Raw genomic sequence first — 11,359 nt, 5'->3', positions numbered from 1 at the left:
CTAACCAGGGAAGTAGAACTAGAACTAGATAAAACAATAGTCTTAACAGGAAACTAGAAACTAGATATCTCGTCTAGAAGGAAGTAGACTAGAACTAGATAACTAGTCTAACAGGAAGTAGACTAGAACTAGATAAACTAGTCTAACAGGAAACTAGAAACTAGATAACTAGTCTAACAGGAAGTAGACTAGAACTAGACAACTAGTCTAACAGGAAGTAGACTAGAATAGACAAACTAGTCAACAGGAAGTAGACTAGAAATAGATAACTAGTCTAACAGGAAACTAGAACTAGATAACTAGTCTAGAAGGAAGGAGACTATAACAGTCACGCCCTGATCTGTTTCACCTGTCCTTGTGATTGTCTCCACCCCCTCCAGGTGTCGCTTATTTCCCCCAGTGTATTTATCCCTGTGTTTCCTGTCTCTCTGTACCAGTTTGTTCTTGTATGTTTCAAGTCAACCAGCGTTTTTTCACGTTCTCCTGCTTTTTGCATTCTCCTTTTTCTAGTCCTCCCGGTTTTGACCCTTGCCTGTTTCTGGACTCTGTACCCGCCTGCCTGACCATTCTGCCTGTCTGCCACTCTGTAACCTCCTGGACTCTGATTGGGTTTTGATCTTTTTGCCTGTCCACGACCATTCTCTTGCCTACCCCTTTGGATTAATAAATATTGTAAGACTTCAACCATCTGCCTCCTGTGTCTGCGTTTGGGTCTCGCCTTGTGCCGTGATAATAACTAACTAGATAACTAGTCTAAAAGGAAGGAGACTATAACTAGATAACTAGAGTCTAAAAGGAAGAGACTATAACTAGATAACCTGAGTCTAAAAGGAAGGAGACTATAACTAGATAAACTAGTCTAAAAGGAAGGAGACTATAACTAGATAACTTAGTCTAAAAGGAAGAAGACCAGAACTAGATAACTAGTCTAAAAGGAAGGAGACTAGAACTAGATAACTAGTCTAAAAGGAAGGAGACTAGAACTAGATAACTAGTCTAAAAGGAAGGAGACTAGAACTAGATAACTAGTCTAAAAGGAAGGAGACTATAACTAGATAACTAGTCTAAAAGGAAGAAGACCAGACTAGATAACTAGTCTAAAAGGAAAGAGACTAGAACTAGATAACTAGAGTCTAAAAAGGAGACTAGAACTAGATAACTAGAGTCTAAAGGAAGGAGACTAGAACTAGATAACTAGTCTAAAAGGAAGGAGACTAGAACTAGATAACTAGTCTAAAAGGATGTAGACTAGAACTAGATAACTAGAGTCTAAAAGGAAGTAGAATAGCACTAGAGAACTATTCTCACCCCCATGCTGCATCGTCGTGGAGATATCATGGGCACCAACAAGCTGTTGCTCATGGAGTCGACAGGAGTGGTGTATTCACAGGGACTGGCCAGGTCTGGAGAGCTGGCACAAAGGGCCTCATTCAGCTGAATGTGCAGACCGATACCGTTTCCAAAACGACCCCCAGGTTTCATCCTGCAGGGCTGGAGACACAGGGGCAGAACTGGTGACGAGCGGTTAGTAACTTATATACAAATGCTAACAACGCTATGACAGAAAGGCATTGATGCAGAAGGTGTGTGTGMGGGGGGGTCATCAAGAAGATACTGTACTATACTACCTTGGGAGGAGGTTCGTTGAAGTTGATCTTGGTGTCAAAGAACTTGGTGGAGCGTTGCCTGTCTCTCTCTCTTTCTACCTCCTGCTCCTTCTCCATCCGATGGACGTCACTGTTACAGAACACACAGACAGTTTAGTACGTGGCACGCTAGGCACTTGGAAGACAAGGGACAAATAGCTTGCAAAAATGAGACCCTGAATCCCATTCCAGTCAGATTCCAGCGTTACATCAGGCTTGACATCGAAATGATCTGACACGTCTGCTGTAATATTAGAACTAGCGACAGCACTACGAGTTGTCTGATTGGCAGCTAGATTGTCACTTTACTTTCCCTTGAGGAACAATCAAGGTATAGTGTGTTTACCATACGATGTCCAAACACCTAACAGGGTGGCTGCTGTATTCCTTTTGATGTCCGTGTGTCCAGGGACATCTCAAGGACTAAAAACACAAACTCTCTCCTTATACCGAGCCATGTCAACAACTCAACAATACCTATAACATGCTGAGTCATGTCAACAACAACTACAACATGCTGAGCCATGTCAACAACTCAACAATAGCTCCGCCCAGTCCTCACGCATTGGTCAACAGATTAAATAATATATATATATATAATATAATATATATTTCACCTTTATTTAACCAGGTAGGCTAGTTGAGAACAAGTTCTCATTTGCAACTGCGACCTGGCCTAGATAAGCATAGCAATTCGACACATACAACAACACAAGTTACACATGGAATAACAAAACATACAGTCATAATACAGTAGAAAAAAAGAAAACAAAAAGTCTATATACAGTGAGTGCAAATGAGGTAAGATAAGGGATTTAAGGCATAAATAGGCCATGGTGGTGAAGTAATTACAATAGAGCAATTAACAACTGGAATGGTAGATGTGCAGAAGATAAATGTGCAAGTAGAGATACTGGGGTGCAAAGGAGCAAGATGAATAAATACATACAGTAGATAGATGGGCTATTACAGATGAGCTATGTACAGCTGCAGTGATCTGTGAGCTGCTCTGACAGCTGGTGCTTAAAGTTAGTGAGGGAGGTAAGAGTCTCCAGCTTCAGTGGTTTTGCAGTTCGTTCCAGTCATTGGCAGCAGAGAACTTGGCTTTGGGGGTGACCAGTAAGATATACCTGCTGTAGCGCGTGCTACGAGTGGGTGCTGCTATGGTGACCAGTGAGCTGAGATAAGGCGGGGCTTTACCTAGCAGGGTCTTGTAGATAACCTGTAGCCAGTGGGTGCCGACGAGTATGAAGTGAGGGCCAACCAAAGAGAGTGTACAGGTCGCAATGGTGGGTAGTGTATGGGGCTTTGTGTACAAAACGGATGGCACTGTGATAGACTGCATCCAGTTTGTTGAGTAGAGTATTGGAGGCTATTTTATAGATGACATCGCCGAAGTCGAGGATCGGTAGGATGGTCAGTTTTACGAGGTATGTTTGGCAGCATGATGTAGAATGCTTTGTTGCAAAATAGGAAGCCGATTCTAGATTTAATTTTGGATTGGAGTGCTTAATGTGAGTCTGGAAGGGGAGTTTACAGTCTAAACAGACACCTAGGTATTTGTAGTTGTCCACGTATTCTAAGTCAGAGCCGTACAGAGTAGTGATGCTGAACGGGCGGGCAGGTGCGGGCAGTGATCGATTGAATAGCATGCATTTTGTTTTACTTGCATTTAAGAGCAGTGGGAGGCCACGGAAGGAGAGTTGTATGGCATTGAAGCTCGTCTGGAGGTTAGTTAACACAGTGTCCAAAGAGGGGCCAGAAGTATACAGAATGGTGTCGTCTGCGTAGAGGTGGATCAGAGAATCACCAGCAGCAAGAGCGACATCATTGATGTATACAGAGAAGAGAGTCGGCCTGAGAATTGAACCCTGTGGCACCCCCATAGAGACTGCCAGAGGTCCGGACAACAGTCCCTCCGATTTGACACACTGAACTCTATCAGAGAAGTAGTTGGTAAACCAGGCGAGGCAATCATTTGAGAAACCAATGCTGTCGAGTCTGCCAATAAGAATGTGGTGATTGACAGAGTCGAAAGCCTGGCCAGGTCAATGAATACGGCTGCACAGTAATGACTCTTATCGATGGCGGTTATGATGTCGTTTAGGACCTTGAGCGTGGCTGAGGTGCACCCATGACCAGCTCTGAAACCAGATTGCATAGTGGAGAAGGTACGGTGGGATTCGAAATGGTCGGTAATCTGTTAATTAACTTGGCTTTCGAAGATTTAGGTCTGTAGCAGTTTGGGTCTAGAGTTTCACCCCTTTGAAGAGGGGGATGACCGTGGCAACTTTCCATTCTTGAGAATTCTCAAACGATACGAAAGTGTGGTTGAACAAGCTAGTAATGAGTTGCAACAATTTCAGCAGATCATTTTAGAAAAAGAGGGTCCAGATTGTCTGCCCGGCTGATTTGTGGGGTCCAGAATTTGCAGCTCTTTCAGAACATCAGCTATCTGGATTTGGGTGAAGAGAAATGGTGGGGGCTTTGGCGGGTTGCTGTGGAGGGTGCCGGGCAGTCTAGCGGGGTAGGGGTAGCCAGGTGGAAAGCTGGCCAGCCGTAGAGAAATGCTTATTGAAATTCTCAATTATAGTGGATTCATCGGTGGTAACAGTGTTTCCTAGCCTCAGAGCAGTGGGCAGCTGGGAGGAGGTGCTCTTATTCTCCATGGACTTTACAGTGTCCCAGAACTTTTTGAGTTTGTACTACAGGATGCAAATTTCTGTTTGAAAAAGCTAACCTTTGCTTTCCTAACTGCCTGTGATATTGTTCTAACTTCCTGAAAAGTTGCATATCACGGGGCTATTCGATGCTAATGCAGAACGTCACAGGATGTTTTTGTGCTGACCTGGTCTGGAGTGAACCAAGGACTATATCTATTCCTAGTTCTACATTTTTTGAATGGGGCATGCTTATTAAAATGGTAGGAAGGACTTTTAAAGAATAACCAGGCATACCTACTGACGGGATGAGGTCAATGTCATTCCAGGATACCCCGGCCAGGTCGATTAGAAAGGCCTGCTTGCAGAAGTGTTTTAGGGAGCGTTTGACAGTGATGAGGGGTCGTTTGGTCGCAGACCCATTACGGATGCAGGCAATGAGGCAGTGATCGCTGAGATCTTGATTGTAAAACAGCAGAGGTGTATTTGGAGGACGAGTTAGTTAGGATGATATCTATGAGGGTGCCCGTGTTTACGGATTTGGGGTTGTACCTGGTAGGTTCATTGATAATTTGTGTGAGATTGAGGGCATCAAGCTTAGATTGTAGGATGGCCAGGGTGTTAAGCATGTCCCCGTTTAGGTCACCTAGTAGCATGAAAATTAGATGGGGGGCAATCAATTCACATATGGTGTCGAGGGCACAGCTGGGGGCAGAAGGTGGTCTATAGTAACGGCAACAGTGAGAGACTTGTTTCTGGAAAGGTACATTTTTAGAAGTAGAAGCTCGAATTGTTTGGTACAGACTTGGATAGTAATACAGAACTCTGCAGGCTATCTTTGCAGTAGATTGCAACACCGCCCCCTTTGGCAGTTCTATCTTGGCGGAAAATGTTATAGTTAGGGATGGAGATTTCAGGGTTTTTGGTGGTTTTCCTAAGCCAGGATTCAGACACGGCTAAAACATCCGGGTTGGCAGAGTGTACTAAAGCAGTGAGTAAAAACAAACTTAGGAGTAGGCTTCTAATGTTAACATGCATGAAACCAAGGCTTTTACGGTTACAGAAGTCAACAAATGAGAGCACCTGGGAGGGGGAGTGAGCTAGGCATTGCAGGACCTGGATTAACCTCTACATCACCAGAGGAACAGAGGAGAAGTAGGATAAGGGTACGGCTAAAGGCTATACGAACTGGCCGTCTAGCACGTTCGGAACAGAGAGTAAAGAGCAGGTTTCTGGGCACGATAGCATAGATTCAAGGCATAGTGTACAGACAAAGGTAAGGTAGGATGTGAGTACATTGGAGGTAAACCTAGGCATTGAGTAATGATGAGAGAGATATAGTCTCTAGAGACGTTTAAACACCAGACGCATGGAATGTTAGTGCCACTGAATTAATTAAAAATATTGTATGGGAGACTGTTACAGAGGAGTGTAAATGTTTTTTTTTGGCTGGATCATGTTGTATTGTATTGTTGATAGTTTTAATAGATGTAATGTATTGTTGGTGTTGTGCCTTCTTGGCCAGGTCTCCCTTGAAAAAGAGACTATGGGTCTCAATGGGCTTTTCCTGGTTAAAAATATTGTAGACGTAATATGATCAATGTAAAGTTGTTGACGACGTAATATGATCGATTTAAAGTTATTGAAGACTTAACTTGATCAATCAAAAGCACCAGAGAGAAAGTTGATTACACATTAAAGAAATTGTGAAGGAAAATAGTTTGCTCTTAAATCTATTTTAACCCAAAGGACGCCAGGATGTTGGTATTCATGTGGTATTTATGTTGTCATCTTCCTATCCAAATGCATTGTATGCAGCTGGCTATACACTCGTATCCCCCGTGGACCGGTTCTCTTACCTACAACATTCTCCATTCAGGCTGCAAAGATGTCGATTTCCTCCTTAACTCGATTGAATTGCGAGACGGTGGAAAGAAACTGGGAAAATATGCATACTTTCATTATGAAAACACTATTTTCCACCACCATGGCTAACGCTACTTCCTGATGTTGCACCCTGCTGCAACCTGATTGGCTGAACACTATACGCAACTTCCGGGACTATCATTCCTAGGCATTAGACACTTTAGCATGGTAGTGGACATTTCCACTCCTCTTCCGACACCAGAACTTGACAACCTGCTCACTAAGCACAGCAAGGGCCGTTGTACTGTTCTGCTATTCCAAGAACGTGCAACCGAAGAGAGATACCATGATTGGACACAGCATACCAATTGAGATGGATCCTGAGGCAAATTTGCCAGAGTGGCTAACGCTACTTCCTGATGTTGCGCCCTGCTGCAACCTGATTGGCTTACAAGTGAACGTCTGAGTGTTCTTCGTGAATAATGTGTCTCAGAAGTTTCTGTCCGTGAAGTGACCGCAACCCGAAAAAACATGAAAAGCAGAGTTAATGAGTACTTGAGGTCACCGAGAAAGTCTGGTCTGCTCTCACTTACCTAAAGAATTAGTCTGGACATGGTCTGCTCTCCTTAACTAAGGAATTAGTCTGGGCATTGGTCTGCTCTCCCTTAACTAAGGATTTAGTCTGGGCATTGGTCTGCTCTCCCTTAACTAAGGAATTAGTCTGGACATGGTCTGCTCTCCCTTAACTATGGAATTAGTCTGGGCATGGTCTGCTCTCCCTTAACTAAGGAATTAGTCTGGGCATTGGTCTGCTCTCCCTTAACTAAGGAATTAGTCTGGGCATGGTCTGCTTCCTCCTTAACTAAGGAATTAGTCTGGGCATGGTCTGCTCTCCCTTAACTAAGGAATTAGTCTGGACATGGTCTGCTTCTCCTTAACTAAGGAATTAGTCTGGGCATTGGTCTGCTCTCCCTTAACTAAGGAATTAGTCTGGACATGGTCTGCTCTCCCTTAACTAAGGAATTAGTCTGGGCATGGTCTGTCTCCCTTAACTAAGGAATTAGTCTGGGCATGGTCTGCTCTCCCTTAACTAAGGAATTAGTCTGGGCATTGGTCTGCTCTCCCTTAACTAAGGAATTAGTCTGGGCATGGTCTGCTCTCCTTAACTAAGGAATTAGTCTGGGCATTGGTCTGCTCTCCCTTAACTATGGAATTAGTCTGGGCATTGGTCTGCTCTCCCTTAACTAAGGAATTAGTCTGGGCATTGGTCTGCTCTCCCTTAACTATGGAATTAGTCTGGGCATGGTCTGCTCTCCCTTAACTAAGGAATTAGTCTGGGCATTGGTCTGCTCTCCCTTAACTATGGAATTAGTCTGGGCATGGTCTGCTCTCCCTTAACTAAGGAATTAGTCTGGACATGGTCTGCTCTCCCTTAACTATGGAATTAGTCTGGGCATGGTCTGCTCTCCTTAACTAAGGAATTCGTCTGGGCATGGTCGCTCTCCCTTAACTAAGGAATTAGTCTGGACATGGTCTGCTCTCCCTTAACTAAGGAATTAGTCTGGGCATGGTCTGCTCTCCCTTAACTAAGGAATTAGTCTGGGCATTGGTCTGCTCTCCCTTAACTAAGGAATTAGTCTGGGCATTGGTCTGCTCTCACTTAACTAAGGAATTAGTCTGAACATGGTCTGCTCTCCCTTAACTAAGGAATTAGTCTGGGCATTGGTCTGCTCTCCCTTAACTAAGGATTAGTCTGGACATGGTCTGCTCTCCCTTAACTAAGGAATTAGTCTGGGCATGGTCTGCTCTCCTTAACTAGAAATTAGTCTGGGCATGGTCTGCTCTCCCTTAACTAAGGAATTAGTCTGGACATGGTCTGCTCTCCCTTAACTAAGGAATTAGTCTGGGCATGGTCTGCTCTCACTTACCTAAAGAATTATTCTGGACATGGTCTGCTCTCCCTTAACTATGGAATTAGTCTGGGCATTGGTCTGCTCTGACTTACCTAAAGAATTAGTCTGGGCATGGTCTGCTCTCCCTTAACTATGGAATTAGTCTGGGCATTGGTCTGCTCTCACTTACCTAAAGAATTAGTCTGGGCATTGGTCTGCTCTCCCTTAACTAAGGAATTAGTCTGGACATGGTCTGCTCTCCCTTAACTAAGGAATTAGTCTAGACATGGTCTGCTCTCCCTTAACTAAGGAATTAGTCTGGGCATTGGTCTGCTCTCCCTTAACTATGTAATTAGTCTGGGCATGGTCTGCTCTCACTTACCTAAAGAATTATTCTGGACATGGTCTGCCTCTCCTTAACTATGGAATTAGTCTGGGCATTGGTCTGCTCTGACTTACCTAAAGAATTAGTCTGGGCATGGTCGCTCTCCCTTAACTATGGAATTAGTCTGGGCATTGGTCTGCTCTCACTTACCTAAAGAATTAGTCTGGGCATTGGTCTGCTCTCCTTAACTAAGGAATTAGTCTGGACATGGTCTGCTCTCCCTTAACTAAGGAATTAGTCTGACATGGTCTGCTCTCCCTTAACTAAGGAATTAGTCTGGGCATTGGTCTGCTCTCCCTTAACTATGTAATTAGTCTGGGCATTGGTCTGCTCTCCCTTAACTAAGGAATTAGTCTGGACATGGTCTGCTCTCCCTTAACTAAAGAATTAGTCTGGACATGGTCTGCTCTCCCTTAACTAAGGAATTAGTCTGGACATTGGTCCGCTCTCCTTAACTAAGGAATTAATCTGGACATGGTCTGCTCTCCCTTAACTATGGAATTAGTCTGGACATGGTCTGCTCTCCATTAACTAAGGAATTAGTCTGGGCATGGTCTGCTCTCCTTAACTAAGGAATTAGTCTGGACATGGTCTGCTCTCCCTTAACTAAGGAATTAGTCTGGGCATTGGTCTGCTCTCCCTTAACTATGGAATTAGTCTGGGCATTGGTCTGCTCTCCCTTAACTAAGGAATTAGTCTGGCATGGTCTGCTCTCCCTTAACTAAGGAATTAGTCTGGGCATGGTCTGCTCTCCCTTACTAAAGAATTAGTCTGGACATGGTCTGCTCTCCTTAACTAAGAATTAGTCTGGACATGGTCTGCTCTCCCTTAACTAAGGAATTAGTCTGGACATGGTCTGCTCTCCCTTAACTAAGGAATTAGTCTGGACATGGTCTGCTCTCCCTTAACTAAGGAATTAGTCTGGGCAATGGTCTGCTCTCCTTAACTAAGGAATTAGTCTGGGCATGGTCTGCTCTCCCTTAACTAAGAATTAGTCTGGACATGGTCTGCTCTCCCTTAACTAAGGAATTAGTCTGGACATGGTCTGCTCTCCCTAACTAAGGAATTAGTCTGGACATGGTCTGCTCCTCTTAACTAAGGAATTAGTCTGCATGGTCTGCTCTCCCTTAACTAAGGAATTAGTCTGGGCATGGTCTGCTCTCCCTTAACTAAGGAATTAGTCTGGGCTTTGGTCTGCTCTCCCTTAACTATGGAATTAGTCTGGGCATTGGTCTGCTCTCCCTTAACTAAGGAATTAGTCTGGGCATTGGTCTGCTCTCCCTTAACTATGGAATTAGTCTGGGCATGGTCTGCTCTCCCTTAACTAAGGAATTAGTCTGGGCATTGGTCTGCTCTCCCTTAACTATGGAATTAGTCTGGGCATGGCTGCTCTCCCTTAACTAAGGAATTAGTCTGGGCATTGGTCTGCTCTCCCTTAACTATGGAATTAGTCTGGGCATGGTCTGCTCTCCCTTAACTAAGGAATTAGTCTGGGCATGGTCTGCTCTCCTTAACTAGGAATTAGTCTGGACATGGTCCTGCTCTCCTTAACTAAGGAATTAGTCTGGGCATGGTCTGCTCTCCCTTAACTAAGGAATTAGTCTGGGCATTGGTCTGCTCTCCCTTAACTAAGGAATTAGTCTGGGCATTGTCTGCTCTCCCTTAATAAGGAATTAGTCTGGACATGGTCTGCTCTCCCTTAACTAAGGAATTAGTCTGGGCATGGTCTGCTCTCCCTTAACTAAGGAATTAGTCTGGGCATGGTCTGCTCTCCCTTAACTAAGGAATTAGTCTGGACATGGTCTGTCTCCCTTAACTAAGGAATTAGTCTGGGCATGGTCTGTCTCTCACTTACCTAAGAATTAGTCTGGGCATGGTCTGCTCTCCCTTAACTATGGAATTAGTCTGGGCATTGGTCTGCTCTGACTTACCTAAAGAATTAGTCTGGCATGGTCTGCTCTCCCTTAACTATGGAATTAGTCTGGGCATTGGTCTGCTCTCACTTAACCTAAAGAATTAGTCTGGGCATTGGTCTGCTCTCCCTTAACTAAAGGAATTAGTCTGGACATGGTCTGCTCTCCCTTAACTAAGGAATTAGTCTGGACATGGTCTGCTCTCCCTTAACTTAAGGATTAGTCTGGGCATTGGTCTGCTCTCCTTACCTAAAGAATTAGTCTGGGCATGGTCTGCTCTCCCTTAACTATGGAATTAGTCTGGGCATTGGTCTGCTCTGACTTACTAAGAATTAGTCTGGGCATGGTCTGCTCTCCCTTAACTATGGAATTAGTCTGGGCATTGGTCTGCTCTCCTTAACCTAAAGAATTAGTCTGGGCATTGGTCTGCTCTCCCTTACTAAGGAATTAGTCTGGGCATTGTCTGCTCTCCCTTAACTAAGGAATTAGTCTGGACATGGTCTGCTCTCCCTTAACTAAGGAATTAGTCTGGGCATGGTCTGCTCTCCCTTTAACTAAGGAATTAGTCTGGGCATGGTCTGCTCTCCCTTAACTAAGGAATTAGTCTGGACATGGTCTGCTCTCCCTTAACTAAGGAATTAGTCTGGGCATGGTCTGCTCTCACTTACCTAAGAATTAGTCTGGGCATGGTCTGCTCTCCCTTAACTATGGAATTAGTCTGGGCATTGGTCTGCTCTACTTACCTAAAGAATTAGTCTGGGCATGGTCCTGCTCTCCCTTAACTAGGAATTAGTCTGGCATTGGTCTGCTCTCACTTAACCTAAGAATTAGTCTGGCATTGGTCTGCTCTCCCTTAACTAAGGAATTAGTCTGGACCATGGTCTGCTCTCCCTTAACTAAGGAATTAGTGCTGGAACATGGTCTGCTCTCCCTTAACTAAGGAATTAGTCTGGGCATTGGTCTGCTCTCCCTTAACTTGTAATAGTCTGGGCATTGG

At 44.3% G+C, this 11,359-nt stretch overlaps 1 pseudogene; it reads right to left on the bottom strand.

The window, feature by feature from the left end:
- LOC112073278 (protein-tyrosine kinase 2-beta-like) overlaps nt 1-11,359 on the bottom strand; it is a 70,158-nt pseudogene that overhangs the window by 14,845 nt on the left and 43,954 nt on the right.

This window comes from Salvelinus sp. IW2-2015, unplaced genomic scaffold (genome assembly GCF_002910315.2).
Source record: "Salvelinus sp. IW2-2015 unplaced genomic scaffold, ASM291031v2 Un_scaffold2206, whole genome shotgun sequence".
Taxonomy (NCBI): domain Eukaryota; kingdom Metazoa; phylum Chordata; class Actinopteri; order Salmoniformes; family Salmonidae; genus Salvelinus; species Salvelinus sp. IW2-2015.
Note: the sequence above shows the minus strand (reverse complement) of the source record. Positions and strands in the feature narration are given on the sequence as shown.